General features: G+C 42.4%; 1 long non-coding RNA gene and 1 pseudogene across 1 annotated transcript in view; both read left to right on the top strand.

Moving 5' to 3' along the window:
* Positions 1-9,448, top strand: part of Gm34745 — a 30,200-nt gene extending 20,752 nt beyond the window's left edge. Inside the window, exons 6-7 of the long non-coding RNA XR_872744.3 lie at positions 7,229-7,436; positions 8,734-9,448. This is a non-coding gene — a long non-coding RNA (predicted gene, 34745). The remainder of the gene's footprint in view (positions 1-7,228; positions 7,437-8,733) is intronic.
* Gm7172 (predicted gene 7172) lies at positions 1,393-2,971 on the top strand (annotated as a pseudogene).
* Positions 9,449-17,609: the final 8,161 nt, after the last annotated feature.

The raw sequence follows: 17,609 nt of genomic DNA, 5'->3' as shown, positions 1-17,609 counted from the left end.
ATGGCCATTGAATTCCTGATCTTTCCAAGACTTTTAACATAAAGGGATGCTGAATTTTGTCAAATGCTTTTTCAGCATCTAATGAAATAATCATGTGGTTTTTTTCCTTTGAGTTTGCTTATGTAGTGGCTTATGTTGATGGACTTCTGTATATTGAATCATCCCTGCGTCCCTGGAATGAAGCCTACTTGATCGTGATGGATGATTGTTTTGATGTGTTCTTGGATTCTGTTGGCAAGAATTTTATTGAGTATTTTTGGATCAATGTTCATAAGGGAGATTGTTCTGAAGTTCTCTTTCCTTGTTGGGTCTTTGTGTGGTTTAGGTATAAGTGTAATTGTGGCTTCATAGAACAAATTGGGTAGTGTTCCTTCTGTTTCTATCTTGTGGAATAGTTTCAAGAGTATTGGTATTATGTCTCCTTTAAAGGTCTGATAGAATTCTCTACTAAACCCATCTGGTCCTGGGCTTTCTTGGTTGGGAGATTATTAATGACTACTTCTATTTCTTTAAGGATTATGGGACTGTTTAGATGGCTTATCTGATCCTGTTTTAACTTTGGCACCTGGTATGTGTCTAGAAAATTGTCCATTTCATCCAGATTGTCTAATTTAGTTGAATATAAACTTTTGTAGTAGGATCTGATTTTTTTCGATTTCCACATTTCCATTGTTATGTTTCCCTTTTTATTTCTGATTTAATTAGTTTGGATACTGTCTCTGTGCCCTCTGGTTAGTATGGCTAAGGGTTTATCTATCTTGTTCTCAAAGAACCAGCTCCTGGTTTGGTTGATTCTTTGTATAGTTCTTTTTGTTTCCACTTGGTTGGTTTCAGCCCTGAGTTTGATTATTTCCTGTACTCTACTCCTATTGGGCGAATTTGCTTCCTTTTGTTCTAGAGCTTTTAGGTGTGCTGTCAAGCTGCTAGTGTAAGCTCAGTCCATTTTCTTTTTGGAGGCATTTAGAGCTATGTATGAGTTTTCCTCTTAGCACTGCTTTCATTTTGTCCGGTAAGTTTTGATATGATGTGTCTTCATTTTAATTAAATTCTAAAAAGCCTTTAATTTCTTTCTTTATTTCCTTTTTTTGTTTGTTTTGTTTTGTTTTTTTCAAGACAGGGTTTCTCTGTATAGCCCTAGATGTTCTGGAACTCACTCTGTAAACCAGGCTGGCCTTGAACTCAGAAATCCGCCTGCTTCTGCCTCCCAAGTGCTGGGAATAAAGGCATGCGCCACCATGCCCGGCCCTCTTTATTTCTTCCTTGACCAAGTTATCATTGACTGGAGCATTGTTCAGTTTCCATGTGTGCTTTCTGTTTTTGTTGCTATTTAAGACCAACCCCCAGGTTCTCTTACATCGACCGCCTAAGAGTCGCGCTGTAAGAAGCAACAGTTCTTCCTTGCCTCTGCCATCCGCCCAGCAGCAGCGAAGCAGCAACCATGCGTGAGTGCATCTCCATCCACGTTGGCCAGACTGGTGTCCAGATCAGCAATGCCTGCTGGGAGCTCTACTGCCTGGAACATGGCATCCAGCCTGATGGCCAGATGAGAAGTGACAAGACCATTGGGGGAGGAGATGACTCCTTCAACACCTTCTTCAATGAGACAGGAGCTGGCAAGCATGTGCCCTGGTGTTCGTAGACCTGGAATCCACAGTCATCGATGAAGTTCGCACCTACCGCCAGCTCTTCCACCCTGAGCAGCTCATCACAGGCAAGGAGGATGCTGCCAATAACTATGTCCGTGGCCACTACACCACTGGCAAGGAGATCATTGATCTTGTCCTGGACAGGATTCACAAGCTGGCTGACCAGTGCATGGGTCTCCAGGGCTTTTTGGTTTTCCACAGCTTTGGTGGGGGAACTGGCTCTGGCTTCACCTCCCTGCTGATGGAGCAGCTCTCTGTGGATTACGGAAAGAAGTCCAAGCTAGAATTCTCTATTGACCCAGCCCCCCAGGTGTCCACTGCTGTGGTTGAGCCCTACAATTCCATCCTCATCACCCACACCACCCTGGAGCACTCTGATTGTGCCTTCATGGTAGACAATGAGGCCATTTATGATATCTGTCGTAGAAACCTAGACAGTGAGCGCCTAACCTACACTAACCTAAACAGGTTAATAGGTCAAATTGTGTCTTCCATCACTTCTTCCCTCAGATTTGATGGGGCCCTGAATGTTGATCTGACAGAATTCCAGACCAACCTGGTACCCTACCCTCGTATCAACTTCCCTCTGGCCAGTTATGCCCCTGTCATCTCTGCTGAGAAAGCCTACCATGAGCAGCTTTCTGTAGCAGAGATCACCAATGTCTGCTTTGAGCCAGCCAACCAGATGGTGAAATGTGACCCCTGCCATGGTAAATACATGTCTTGCTGCCTGTTGTACCGTGGTGATGTGGTTCCCAAAGATGTCAATGCTGCCATTGCCACCATCAAGACCAAACGTACCATCCAGTTTGTGGACTGGTGCCCCACTGGCTTCAAGGTTGGCATTAACTACCAGCCTCCCACTGTGGTACCTGGTGGTGACCTGGCCAAGGTCCAGAGAGCTGTGTGCTTGCTGAGCAACACCACAGCCATTGCTGAGGCCTGGGCTCGCCTAGATCACAAGTTTGATCTGATGTATGCGAAGCGTGTCTTTGTGCACTGGTATGTGGGTGAGGGCATGGAGGAGGGTGAGTTCTCTGAGGCCCGTGAGGACATGGCTGCCCTAGAGAAGGATTATGAGGAGGTTGGTGTGGATTCTGTGGAAGGTGAGGGGGAGGAAGAAGGAGAGGAATACTAAATTAAATGTCACAAGGTGCTGCTTCCACAGGGATGTTTATTCTGTTCCAACATAGAAAGTTGTGGTCTGATCAGTTAATCTGTATGTGGCAATATGTGCTTTCATACAGTTACTGACTTATGAATGATTGATTTGTCAGAGACCCAAGCTGCCCACTTCACTGATGGGTTTTAAATAAAATACTCCCTGTCTTAAAAAAAAAAAAAAAGACCAACCTTAGTCCATGGCAATTTGGCAGGGTGCATGGAATCATTTCACTCTTCTTGATTTTGTTGAGGCCTGTTTTGTTACCAATTATAAGGTAAATTTTTGAGAAGGTACCTTGAGGTGTTGAGAAGAAGGTATATTCTTTTGTTTTAGGATGAGATGTTCTATAAATATCTGTTAGATCCATTTGGTTTATAACTTCTGTTAGTTTCACTGTGTCTCTGTTTAGTTTCTGTTTCTGTGATCTGTCCATTGATGAGAGTGGGATGTTGAAGTCTCCCACTATTATTGTGTTGGGGTGTGATGTGTGCTTTGAACTTTAGTAAAGTTTCTTTTATGAATGTGGATGTCCTTGCATTTGGAGCATAGATGTTCAGAATTGAGAGTTCATCTTGGTAGATTTTTTTTTCCTTTGACCAGTATGAAGTGTCCTTCCTTATCCTTTTGTTAACTTTTGGTTGAAAGTCAATTTCATTCGATATTAGAATGGCGACTCCAGCTTGTTTCTTGGGCCCATTTGCTTAGAAAATTGTTTTCCAGCCTTTCACTCTGTGGTAATATCTGTCTTTGTCACTAAGGTAAATTTTCTGTATGCAGCAAAATGTTGGGTCCTGTTTATGTAGCCAGTCTGTTAGTCTATGACTTTTTATTGGGGAATTGAATCCATTGATGTTAAGAGATATTAAGGAAAAGTGATTGTTACTTCCTGCTATTATTCTTAGATTCTTCTATACCTATTATTCCTAGATTTGATCTTCTCATTGTGTCCTCGATTTCCTGGATGTTTTTCATTTAGGAGCTTTTACATTTTGCATTTTCTCTGACTGTTGTGTCACTATTTTCTATGGTATCTTCTGCCCCCAAGATTCTCTCCTCTATCTCTCATATTCTGTTGGTTATACTTGCATCTATGACTCCTGGTCTCTTTCCTAGGTTTTCCAATCCAGGGTTGTGATTAGAAACCTCCCTTTGTGATTTCTTTATTGTTTCTATTTCCATTTTTTTTTTTTTATATTGGTTGGCTTTGTTCATTTCCTTTACCTGTTTGATTGTGTTTTCCTGTAATTCTTGAAGGGATTTTTGTGTTTCTTCTTTAAGGACTTCTAGCTATTTTCCTGTGTTCTCCTGTATTTCTTTAAGGTAGTTATTTGTGTCCTTCTTAAAGTCCTCAGTCATGGTCATGAGAAGTGATTTTAGATCCGAGCCTTGCTTTTCTGATGTTATGGTGTATCCTGGACTTGTTATGGTGGGAGTTTTGGGTTCTGATGATGCCAAATAACCTTGAATTCTGTTGCTTACGTTCTTATGCTTGCTTCCTACCATCTGAATATCTCTAGTGCTACCTGCCCTCACTATCTCACTGGAGCCTGTTCATCCTGTAATCCTGGTTGTGGCAGAACTCCTCATAGTCCAGCTGTCTCTGTGATCCTGAGATTCTGGGTGTGTCAGAGTTCCTGGGAATCAAGTTGCCTCTGGGACCCTGGGATCCTGGTGTGACCAAGCTATTGTGATCCTGTGATCCTGTGATCCTGTGATCCTGGCTGTGTTAGCTCACCTGGGATTTAAGCCGCCTCTGAGTGCCGTGGGACTTCTGCAGAGTTTGTGCCCAAGGTAAACTGGTGCAAATCAGATGGAACCTGAGCCTCTAGTCTGGCGGGGTTCTTGCGTCCCTGGTTCCTGCTGGTCCCAGTTACTCCCAGTGGTGTTGGAACAGATGTGTCCTACTCACCCCTGATCCCAAGATCCTGGACATGTTAGAGTGCCTGGGAGTGGAGCCTCCTTTGGGTGCTGTGGGACTGGCTGCAGAGTTCGTGCCCACGGTAAACTGGTGCCCTTACTTTGGATGTTAGCTTTTAAATGTTTAATTTTTGCTACCATCTGAATAAGCACAGAGGTTAGGTACCTAGTAAATGACTAGGAAGCAGAAAAGGATCTTTAATAGAAGGGGAAATAGAATAGCATGTTATGGAGAGACAAAGGGAAAACTAGAATAAGAAAAATAAATAGCGAGGGCCATGGGAGAGAAGGGAAAAGGTGGGAATATGGGGAGGAACAGCTAACACTAAAGGATGTTTGTAGACTGCATGGAAACCTGCTGTTGTAGAAGCTTTCTAAAATACATGGAAGGTATCTAAATGGGGCACCAAATAATAGGGGAGATAATGCCCCTACAAGACCCAATGTGTCAGCAAGTAAAACCTCCAGTGGTAGAAATGGGGTATACCTTGTTGAGTCATTGGCCAGATGGGCCCTTTAGAAATGCACAAGTACCACAGGCCATTGCCAAGACTCTTTTGTTACTTTCTACAACCTGATGGTTAGGCCCTATGGCTAAAGACAGCCTGTTACAAAGACATTGAACACAGAGAAGTTGAGCTGGTGCCTAACTAAAAGCTTCAACCCCTAGCTTCAATAACACACAGGGTACCACCAGGTACTCTGCGTGCTACTAGAGAAGAAAGGTAATCATTAATATCGTCCAGTCATAAGCCTGCAACCTACAACAGTGACCTGCCTGAAAGATGTACTGGCTCAAAAATGGCACAAATGTTATGGGAGTAACACATCACGTTCTAATTGCATATAAGGCTAGCTCCATGAGATGGAGGCCATATGTGACACTGCCAAAGTGACCAAGAACCTGAGACTAGATAGGTCGAGAGTCTACGGGAAAACCTACTGTTATTTTTCTGCTATAGGAACATAATAGTGAAATGACCCCTAAAAACATAATGCTGTTCAGATCAGTATTTCCTCAAATCACATCAGAGAAACTTCTTTTTGCAGTATGTGGAGATTAACATAAAGACTCACAACTGGACAATGTTCAGAGTGAGAGACTTTGAAGCAGTTAGTTCTAAATGAGATGTTTTCATCAAATCCCTTCCTCAGAAGTCAAGAATTTGTGCAGAAGAGGAGGTGGAAAGATGGTAAGAACAAAAGGTGTTGGCTGACTCCCAGAAAACCATGTCTTCTGGACAAAACAGGACTGATGCGTATATGAACTCATAGAAACTGTGGTAGCATGCACAAGACATGTGTGCAAGCCAGATGGGATTCCAGCATTGAGAGATAGAAGTAGACATGGGGTCCCATGCCTAACAGAGAAGCTATCTTCAATTACTACCCACTGGCAATGGAAAAATAAATTTTCTTTAAATGACATGTCATTGGGCATATTATCTACATTTCAGACAGGCCCTTGCCCAGGAGTAGTTGACCAACACAAAATGAAGTCAATGGTAGTTTTGTAGATTTTTTTGCTTTGTTTTGGCATTTATAAAAATCTTATTGGGGTTTTGCTTATTTTTTATTTATTTATTTTTTTTGGCGTTTCTTGGCTCTTTAGTTTGTTTTTGAAAGAGAGTGAGCGAAAGAAAATGTACAGTCCATTGTAGGATGGTAGAGGAGGGGTCTAGGAGGAGTTAGGGGAGGGGAAAACTTGATCAAAATATATTGTTGAAGAAGCTTTTTTTCAATTAAAACAATGCTTTGATGAAGGGTGGTAGTTACTCTTCTCTGTGGTTATCAGCATGAGATTAGAAATGAATTGAGGAGCTGGGCGTGGTGGCGCATGCATTTAATCCCAGCACTCAGGAGGCAGAGGCAGGCGGATTTCTGAGTTTGAGGCCTGCCTGGTCTACAGAGTGAGTTCCAGGACAGCCAGGGCTACACAGAATAACCCTGTCTCGAAAAACAAAACAAAACAAATGAAGCGAGGAATTATGTGATGGTCGTGCAGTGTGGTGGTAGTAGATTCTTTTCTAAGGTTCATGAACTCACTACCCCCATGAAACTAGCTAGTTTTCCTGTACCAGGCATGATGTTCCTCCTGTTGAATGGACCTTAAGTCCAACTAGATAGCTGTTGGTTGCCACCAATGTGTGAGTGCCACTCATTGTACCTTTATGTGTATTGTCATGATAGTACTTGTCATGGTTTGTAGGTGTTGCAGCTGGAGAGGGCTGTTTAACTGCTTCCCTGCCTTGTCAGCTTGCAGAGTATTTTTTGGAACCAGAGAAGCTAGTCTGCAGGAAAGAGTCATATCTGATTCAGCTAGAGGCATCTGAGTTATGTGTCCTAATTATGAGGTGTCTTCAGCAATAGAAGCCTACCTTTAATCCTTGAGAGGCAACAAAGGGCTACATCAATAATCTATTTTTTTATTATCCTTATATCAACAGGTAAGTATAGACACCAATCATCATCAAAGAGGCCTTTTGTTTTTTTCTTTTAGCTAATGAAGACCATCATAGAAAAGCACAACTGGTTGTAAAGCAGACAGCAATCAATCACGCAGAACCCAGCCTGGAAGGATGCATCTACATCTCTGGTTCAGGAAACAGAACCAGAGAAAAGGGCCAGAAAAAAATTTAAGAGCCAGAATACCACCATGTCGCCACCTGTGGTAGTTGGGCAACCTGGCCCCAGGGTCATGAGAACAGGTGAACTGGACTTATCCCTTGTTGGCTGCAGCCCTCGGGAGAGGGGGTCCTGTACCTCACCTAAGCAGCTCTGTAGAGGTGGCCTTTGTGGAGAGGCCTTTTGTGGTACTGGGAATTGGACCTAAGGCCTGGACATTCTAGCCAAGTGTTCTCCCAACTGAGCCTGCCAGAACTCTATAGTCAGCCTTTTTTTTTTTTCTTTCTAAATAGGATTTAAGTCACTCAGGTTAGCACTGAATTTTCATCATTGGGTATGAGTGAGGGAGAGCTGGCTCTGCCACTCAGAGAGATGGCATGGGTTGGTGGGATAATGCTCTTCCTATTCCTATCCCCCCCCCCCACCATCTGTTGTAGCTGGGAGATCTAGCCCCAAGGGCATGAGAGCCAGAGAGCTCTCTCCCACCCCCATGTCTGTAGCACTAGGGAGAGCAGGCCCTGCACCTCTTCTGGGCAACACAGTGGAGCTGGCCCTGATGGCAAAGTCATAGATGGAGCCAGCCCAGAGGGGATGAGAACAGAAGAACTGGTCCAACCTTTTGTAAGCTGCAGCAGGTGGGAAAGTGGGCACTGTACCTTGACTGGGAAGAGAGTGGAGCTGGCTCTGGAGGGGTGGGTTTGGGTGAGCTCTCCCTGAGGACAGGAGAACAGGATTGCTGACCCTGCCTACTGCTAATGGTAGAGTTGGCTGGCCTAGCTGGAACAGTGCTGGAGAGAGTTTGTCCTGGTAGTGTGGGTAAGGGAGCTGGCGGTCTGATCAGGTCAGTCAGCTACTACCCAGGGCCAGATCCAGGTCTGTGAGTTGGCCCACCCCAAAATCTGTGTCATCTGTGAGAGCTTGGGATGCATGAAAGGGCCAGTCGTGATGATCCAAAGCTGTAGGATCTCCCCGGCACAGAGCAACAACAGGATAACTGGGAGCAGTCCCTGTGAGGAGCCAGTATTGATGGCTTCCTAGAAGCCAGAGACTTCAAAGCAGACCAATGACTCATTGCAACGAACACTTGCCAGTGAGCAGAGGGATATACTGTGTGACACATTGTGACACACTTCAGCCTCCATGACGAGATGTTTTCTATGCTGTTTGTTTGTTTGTTTATGTGTATATTTACTATTTTTTGAGGAGAGGTTGCAAGAACCAAGGGTAAATATGAGGGGAGAGAGAGATGAGTGTGGGGATTTGGGACGCTGTATGATGTGAAACCCACAAAGAATCAATAAAAAGTTTTAAAAAATATCCAATTCTTCAAAAATGTCAGAGATGAGTAAAAGTTAATCTTATCATTTTCTTCTTTTCTAGATCTTAAGAACAGGAAACATACAAAAATCCTGGTGAAAAGAGACCAGAGTGGGAGCCTTCACTTCGGAATCCTCTTCTCTCTCTCTCTCTCTCTCTCTCTCTCTCTCTCTCTCTCTCTCTCTCTCACACACACACACACACACACACACACACACACACGAGTAAGATGCATTTGCTAGAGTACATCACAGGTGCTCTGACACGGGGGTCTGTTCAGCGCTTAACATTAGGGAAGAAGATTCCGTTAGCTATGAAGGCCTCACAGCAGTAATTTGTGGCCGTGTATATCTATATGTATATATATGCTCGCTCTGGGCATTGATGCTGACCTCAGCATCTGTACCTACTCTCAAGTAACATCCTTCATTTCCTTGTGTTCACTTCACCTAGTGTCTGTTTTTCTGTCACCATGGCACTCTCAACGACCTTACTGGGTTTCTGGGATTTGTCGGGCCAGAGACATAGTGAGGATCTTCTACTGTCCCTTCTGGGCAACTAAGATGTCTACATCTGTTCAGTCACATGCTACCTCATCTATAGCTACCTGGACAGGATGAAAATTTCCAAACCTGCAATCACCAGTTCCTTGTTTTTGTTTGCTTTTGCTTAATAGTTTCTCATTTAATACATGTCTCTATATTTGTATTTTACATGAAGGAGTAAAAAAAGAACTTGAGTATTTCTCTACAAACATAAAAAAATACCCCACCATGTACTACATATCTGTATTTATTTATGTATTTATTTACTTATTTTCCTTTTCTTAAAATTAGATATTTTCTTTATTTACATCTCAAATGTTATCCCCTTTCCTGGTTTCTCCTCTGAAGCCCCCTATCCCCTCCCTCCTCCCCTGCTCCCCAACCCACCCACTCCTGCCCTGCTTGGCCCTGGCATTCCCCTACACTGGGGCATAGAGCCTTCACAGAACCAAGGGCCTCTCCTCCCTTTGATGACTGACTAGGCCATCCTCTGCTATATATGCAGCTGGAGCCATGAGTCCCACCATGTGTACTCTTTGGTTGGTGGTTTAGTCCCAGGGAGCTCTAGGGGTACTGGTTAGTTCATATTGTTGTTCCTCCTCTGGGGCTTCAAATCCCTTCAGCTCCTTGGGTCCTTTCTCTAGCTCCTTCATTGGGAACCCTGTGCTCAGTCCAATGGTTGGCTGTAATCATCCACAGGCACTGGCAGAGCCTCCCAGGAGACAGCTATAACAGGCCTGTCAGCAAGCTCTTGTTGGCATGCATAAAGTGTCTGGGTTTGGTGACTGTATATGGGGTGGATCCCCAGGTGGGGATGGTCATTCCTTCAGTTTCTGCTCCACACCTTGTCTCTGTAACTTCTCCCATGGGTATTTTGTTCCCCCTTCTAAGAAGGATTGAAATATCCACACTTTAGTCTTCCTTTTTCTTGAGTTTCATGTGGTTTGTGAATTGTATCTTGGGTATTACAAGCTTCTGGGCTAATATCCACTTATCAGTGAGTGCATATCATGTGTGTTCTTTTGTGATTGGGTTACCTCACTCAGGATGATATTTTCTAGTTCCATCCATTTGTCTATGAATTTCATAAATTCATTGTTTTTAATAGCTGAGTAGTACGCCATTGTGTAAATGTACCACATTTTCTGTATCTATTCTTCTGTTGAGGAACATCTGGGTTCTTTCCAGCTCCTGGCTACTATAAATAAGGCTGCTATGAACATAGTGGAGCATGTGTCCTTATTACATGTTGGAGCATCTTCTGGATATATGCCTAGGAGTGGTACTCAGGTAGTACTATGTCCAATTTTCTGAGGAACTGCCAAACTGTTTCCAGAGTGGTTGTTCCAGCTTGCAGTCCCACCAGCAATGGAGGAGTGTTCTTCTTTCTCCACATCCTCTCCAGTATCTGCTGTCACCTGAGTTTTTGTTCTAAGCCATTCTGACTGGTATGAAGTGGAATCTCAGGGTTGTTTTTATTTGCATTTCCCTGATGACTAAGGATGTTGAACATTTCTTTAGGTGCTTCTCAGCCATTCAGTATTCCTCACTTGAGAAATCTTTGTTTAGCTCTGTACCCCATTTTTAAATATGGGTATTTGGTTCGCTGGAGTCTAACTTCTTGATTTTGTATATATTGAGTATTAGTCCTCTACTGGCATATCCATATTCATTATTTACAAGTTTTACTTTCTACACTCATCTGTTCTACTTTATAGTTAGGACCAACTCTCCCCCAGTTCATACTCATTTGCTTCTGAGGCCTCATGGAATCATCATTGATGTCTATACCTCTACTAACCATGGCAGCTGTCTTGAATGTCTTCCCAGTTCTACCCATCACCTATTCCAAAGCCGCTTCTACATTTTGAGGTACTTGCTACAACAGTGCCCCACTTCCTGGCACAAAATGTGTATCACTTTTACTATGCACATAGATGTGTGTAGGAGCTTTAATATGTAGCTTTAATCCAGAAACGACACAAATATCTATTAACAAATGAGTAGAATAATGAAATATGCTGTATCTATACAATGGTATAATATTGAGGAGTGGAAGAATAAACTGTATGAAACTACATGAATTAATCTCAAAATTATGACAAATAAAAATCATATGGTATATATTCTAGTCTGAATCTTGAGTATGCCTCAAGAAGGCTCATGAGCTGAAGACTTGGTCTCTAATGGGCAGTCACTGAGAAGTGCTTGTATCATGGGGACTCTAACTTCATCAAGGTGCTAATCTGTTGGTGAAGTCATGTGAAATGAGGCAGTGAGGGCTATTGTCTGTTGCCAGCTTGACTAGTTTTGGAATGAACTACAGTACAGAAATGGACATATCTGTGAGAGAATTTTTTGCTTCGTTTGAAGTGGGTGAATCTACTTCTAGTTCAGACATTTGCAGTAGGAAGACACATGCCTTTGATCCAGATCTTGAAGCATAAAGATACACCACACCTTCTTCTGGAAGCCTATGTAAGGACATAGAGGAAGGAAACTTTTGCTCTTTGCTTGTGTACCTTCGCCTTGCTAGCACATCATTTCTTCACTGGCATTAGAGCCTACTTCTTCGGGATTCCAGTATCTACAGAAGGCCAGCAGAGACATGCAGCCTTGTAGACTGATGAACTACTGGGTTCTTGGACTTTTTCTGTCATATCCAACCATCATTGAATTAGCTGGATTGCAGACTGTAAATCATTTTAATATACCCCATTTATATTTATTCATTTTATAAGTTCTGTTACTCTAGAGAGTCCTGAGTAATACAGATTTTCATACTGAGTGTGATTGAAAGAAAGCAGGTCACTAGGGAATGACTTTGAAAGGCATATGTTAGCTCTGGCCCCACCTTGCTTCTCTCTGTTTCCTGAGGACCATAAGATGAACAGCTTTTCTTTACTATGTCTTCCCTGAATGGCCAACACACCATGAAGTGTAATCCATGACACCATGAGTCTCTGTAACCATCTTTCCTTTCTATGACTTTTCTCATGCATTTTATCACATCAGAGAAAAACTAACATACTATGTAATTTCACTTACACAAAATTGTGGAAAAATGAAAATAATTTACCACACCAAAAAAAGAAAAAAAAACAGACTTGCAATCTCCTGGGAATAAGGTAGTAAGAGAAATCTTTGGGTCAGATGGGTAGATCTCTTTATGGTAATAGTTTCATAGGGGTGTCTATAAACATATATGTATGCATAAAACACATCAGATAACATGCCTCAGTGTGCAGTTCATTACATTATCAGTTATAAATTAATAAAGCTAAGAAAATGATATAAATCAAAAGGAAAAAAGAAAAGAAACATTGTAAAGCACTGGGAGAATACTTAGAGTTTCTGTTAAAGAGAATGGAGATAATGTTTTAAGTTTTAGTTTCTATACCGAAAACATGAAAATTCCAACTTTAAAAGCATCTATAAATACAACTATTATCCTAATTGTTTACTGATTCTACAGTACATTCATTTTGGTATGTGTATGTGCTGTGCTGTGCTGTGTGCACTGTCCTGAGAATGTATGTATGTGGATCATATACTTGTTAGTGTAGGTATGCATGTACATGTGCTTGTGTGTGAGCGTTTGTGTGTTCTTGAGAGTGTGTGCACATGTGTGTCTGTCTGTACATAGAGAGTGAAAAAGCTATATATATAGAATCAAGGCTATGCCTTGATTACACACCTTTTTCTTTCTTTTTCAGAGTCACTTAATCGACCTGAAGTTTTTCATTAGACTAGGTATGAGCTTCAGGAATCTGTCTATCTTTTCTACTACCTGCCCAGTGCTGAGATTACAGGGATTCACCACTCTTCTGTTTTCTGACATGGATTCTGGGGTTGCAAATTCAGGTCTTCATGCTTGCATAGAAGGTGCTTTCCTGGTTGAGCCATTCCCTGAGCCCTCCAGTCTACTTTGTGAACTAGAACACAGATTATCTGAGTGAATTGGCTCAGAAATGAGCATCAAGATGAAGCAGCTTGTCTTTTGTTGGTTTGCATTACCAATGTTCATCTCTGAGGAGAAATCAGAGGTTTCCAGGGGAACCAACAACAGAGATGATAGAGTGGGAGGTTACTTCTTAGGCCATGCCCTTGACATGCCTTTATTTAGGTCACTAGCCTCAGGCTTGTTTCTCCAGCCCTCCCAACAGTTTCACAAGGTACTACCTACGATTATGCATCTATTTCTTGCTTAACACAGTGGAGGGGCCTCTATTAATTATAGTCAAATGGCTCAACTATTATAAGCCATACATAAAAATACAAATGTTAAAAGTATGTTTTGGAAAAGTGAGAATTTGTTTTTCTCTGCTTTTTGTTTTTGCTTTTGTTTTTGGAGGGAGTGTGGGGGGTGATTATTAACCTAGTTGAGCTAAATATGACCAGCAACCTAAAATTCATTTGAATTATATGCAAACATCCTGCTCCCCCCCAAATCTTTCCTTATTCCTTTATGTAAACCCTCCTTGTATTATAATGGAGGTGCAAGTCAAACACGATATTTTCATGGAAAGATTTTGGGTTCTGTGCTGGTTAATCTTTGTTCACTTGATACAAACTAGAGAACCTGGGAAGAGGGAACCTAGCTAAGAAAATGCCTCCTTTACAGTCCCCTGGGGGTGTGTCTGTGGGGGTATTTTCTGGATTTATGGTTGATCTGGGAAGATTCAAGTCACCATGAGTCAGTGTGATTGTCACACTCCTGCCAAGGAGTCCTGTTGTTTGTAAGGAACCATACTGAATAAGCCATGTAGAGCAGTCCAGTAAGCACTGTTCTCTTGTGGTCTCTGCCTCAGCTCCTGCCTCAAGGTTCCCGCTTAAAGCCCTTGCTCCGACTCTGTCGGAGATGGAGTGTAATTTGGGAGGTGTAAGATGAAATGAACCCTCTCTTCCCCTGTGTGCTTTGGTCCTGGTGTTCATCACAGGAGTAGAAGGCACATTAGAGCAAGCTCTCAAAGGCCAGTAATTTGGTAAGCAACGAGGAACTTGGAATGAAGAATATGAATATATATGGAGCTAGAGAGATGGTTTAGCAGTAAAGAGCTCAGTCATTCTGTTCTGTGAGACCTGAGTTCAGTTCTCAGCACCCATGTCAGGTGGCTCACAACTTCTTATAACTCCAGATCCAAGGGGTCTGATGTCTCTGCAAATGAGGTCACCTCCCCACACACACCTTACACACACACACACACACACACACACACACACACACACACACACACCCCTTACATACACATACACTCAAATTCAAAATTCAAAATAAATCTTTAAAAGAAGAACATGATGAATGTATACAGCATCAATGGCAACATAAAAGTGAATATAAATGGTGATGAACTTCCACATTCCATAGCTGTGTTCAGATCATATCAGATGTGAGTAGACACATGGGAGAGTCTTCCTATCACATTTTTTTTAAAAAGAGGAGGGAATGATAAATCGAATTAAATGTAGATATAATGTGATGGTGTTATTGATTTATTAAGCTGAATCAGAGAGTTCAGTGTGGCCATACCAGACACAGCAGAATGCTAGGGTAAGGTACTGTCTGACAAAGAAAGGTGGCCTGGAAACATGACAGGCCCGTTGCCAAGTGTATCCGAATCAATCAGATTCAAGGCCAGCTCCAGAGAAAGGCCTACTATGGGCACTGGCCCTTGGGGAGTTGCCTGAAGAAGTCTGAACTTCTGCTTAATTGTTTCGGAGAAAAGTGTACAAGCCAGCTAGTCTTCCAGTTCAGCGTTCTATCCTCACTCAGATAGCTGTAGATAAAGATTTGAGGACAGTGTCTGATGCAGATCAAATATTATGACTTAACAGATTAACCAATGAACAAGCAAACAAATGAGCTAAGGAATTGAAGAGGAAATGCAACAGAATAAGGAATGGAAAAAAGTTATAAACGACAAAGAACGGTATATTGTAATCTCGTTTGAAAGAAAAAAATAAAACCAGAAAGGATACTTATTCTTAAAGACCAGGAAAGAAACACTCATATTAATTAAGAAAAAGAAATATTTAAAAAATTAAGAATCGAAAGGACAAAATTGAAAGCATATCCTAGAAAATAGAATAAGACCAGGAAATGAAAAAGCAAAGATAAACGAAACAAAACTGAAGATTAAGTTTAAGATGTCCACATACATATAAATTCAAAAGGGAAAACAGAAAATGGTAGTTTAGCCATTGCAAAAGACAAAATTTCTCCAAATGGAAGGATGTGCATTTTAAGATTGAAAATTGCCACGAAGTGTCCTGAAAACTAAAACCAAACCAAACAAAACCACAGCCACCCTAAAACAGAACTCTCATGGTAACACCTTGAAAGCCCAGAGCATTAAGAGTCAGGCTCCTCAATGCTTTTGAGGAGACAAACAATATCACTGAAGACTCAAAAGGCAGCCCACTGTGGACCTTTAAGGGCAAGGGACCACTGTTAAACTAAAATCTCTGGAAAAATATTATTTCAACTTAGAATTACTCACCATATTAACAAATGAATACAAACCGAATTGATATTTCCTGTTTGGTACATAAATGTTCAGAAACCGGCTTTCTGAATACCTTCCCAGAAAAGTGCTGCCACCGCAGAGGGAAACAGAGATGTGTGAGAGATGGAGGAAGCAAGCTCCAGCTGGGTAGAGCACCAATGTGTACACCTTGGAGAGTCAAGATCAAATCTCAGAGAGAAGCCTGAGAGGAAGACAACAAGCAAACAAAGACGGACATACTCCCTCGGTGTGAGACAGCTTGGCTAAGGAACTATTTATATTTATTTAAAAGAGCCTGGACAGAGCCAAAGAAAGAGATGCAGAGAAGGCCGTGAGCAAGCAAATATAAGAAATATATGATTAATTCAAGAGCATCACCCCAGAATTAAACCTAGGGCCTCATGCTTTCTAAGCAAGTGCTTTTGTGTAGACCTGTATACTCAGAAAAGATCTGGACTTTCTTCAAGTGTGTGCGTGTGCATGTGTGTGTGTGTGTGTGTGTGTGTGCGTGCACTCGCAAAGGAGTGCAGGTGCCCTTGGAGGCCAGAGGCATCAGATCCCCTGGCACTGGACACAAGAAGTTGTGAGCTGCTTGTTGATAAGGGTGCTGAAAACTGAGCTCTGGTCCTCTGGAAGCACACTAAGGGTTCTTAACCATTGAGTCATCTCTCCAGCCCCAAAGGTCCAGCTTTAATAGAAACATGCTGAAGACCATCATGGCTGAAGACAACACAATTCTGCCAGAGGCTTGTTCTACATAAAGCCAGAAGGAAGCTTGCCACAAATTCCTTGAGTATAAAGCCACCTGCCTGGCCTTTGTAGTTGCTGGTAGTCCAGCTAGTTGTTTTAGTCACCGGCCTATTGCTGTTAAGGAACACCATAACCGAGGCAACTCTTATAACAAGAAAGCACTTAATTGTGGGCTTGCCTATAGTTTGAGGAGGTTAGTCGTTATCCTGTCAGGAGCCTGTCAGGAACATGGTAGCATGCATGGTGCTGTAGCTGTAGTTATATTCTGATCCATAGGCGACAGGGGGGTACATATATATAGATAGAAAGGATAGAGATAGTGGGCCTGGCATGGGCTTTGAAACTTCAAGGCCCACCCCCAGTGACACACCTATTCCAACAAGACCACACCTCCCATTCCTTCTAATCCTTTCAAATAGTTCCACTCCTTGGTACCTTAGCATTGAACTATATGAGTGTATGGGGTGGGGGGTGCATTCTAATGCAAACCACCACATTAGGTGTTTCTGTGTCTGCGATCAACTAAAAGTCTGCTTTCAGCCCATGAGAAGACAAATGTGTGATGAGCGACTGTACCGATCATGTACAAAGTGACTGCGCCGTGCTGGAGCCCTCACTGCGTGCCTTGCCTTATCTCTGTTGATTCTTAGCTGCTTTCAGTTTGGCTGTACAATTGGGTGAAACTGAGATTTAAAGAGCCAACACAACTTTCCCAGAGTAGCAGGCCTTCGATGAGAACGCAGGCAGTGCAGGTCAGAATTCTGCTCCAGGGTGTCACTCTTCCGTTCAGTACACACCTCGTAACGTGCCGCAAGGGAACGGACAAAATCAATAAGAAAAGCAGACTCTTCTGATGGATGAAGAGGTTGAACCGAAGCCAGGGAAGGCTTAGGAGGGAAAGGGAACAGCCCTGCTGACCCACTCACAAGAACCAAGAATTGATGTGGTTTTGTAAACAACTGTTTTAGTGACTGGTCAAAGTCCCTTCTCTACCCGAAGACCAGAACAAGCCACCGCAATGACTCTTTTTTTCCAGAGACTCAGTTTTCACTCTTTTCTTATCTTTTAAACACCATTTTTCCTTCTTATGCCTTTTAATTACTAGGCTTCCTAGTACTCAGACCTAGATTGTCTTGTC

The sequence above is a fragment of the Mus musculus genome, chromosome 12 (genome assembly GCF_000001635.26).
Source record: "Mus musculus strain C57BL/6J chromosome 12, GRCm38.p6 C57BL/6J".
NCBI classification, from domain to species: domain Eukaryota; kingdom Metazoa; phylum Chordata; class Mammalia; order Rodentia; family Muridae; genus Mus; species Mus musculus.
The sequence above is the reverse complement of the archived record's forward strand: the minus strand, read 5'-3'. Positions and strand labels throughout refer to the sequence as shown.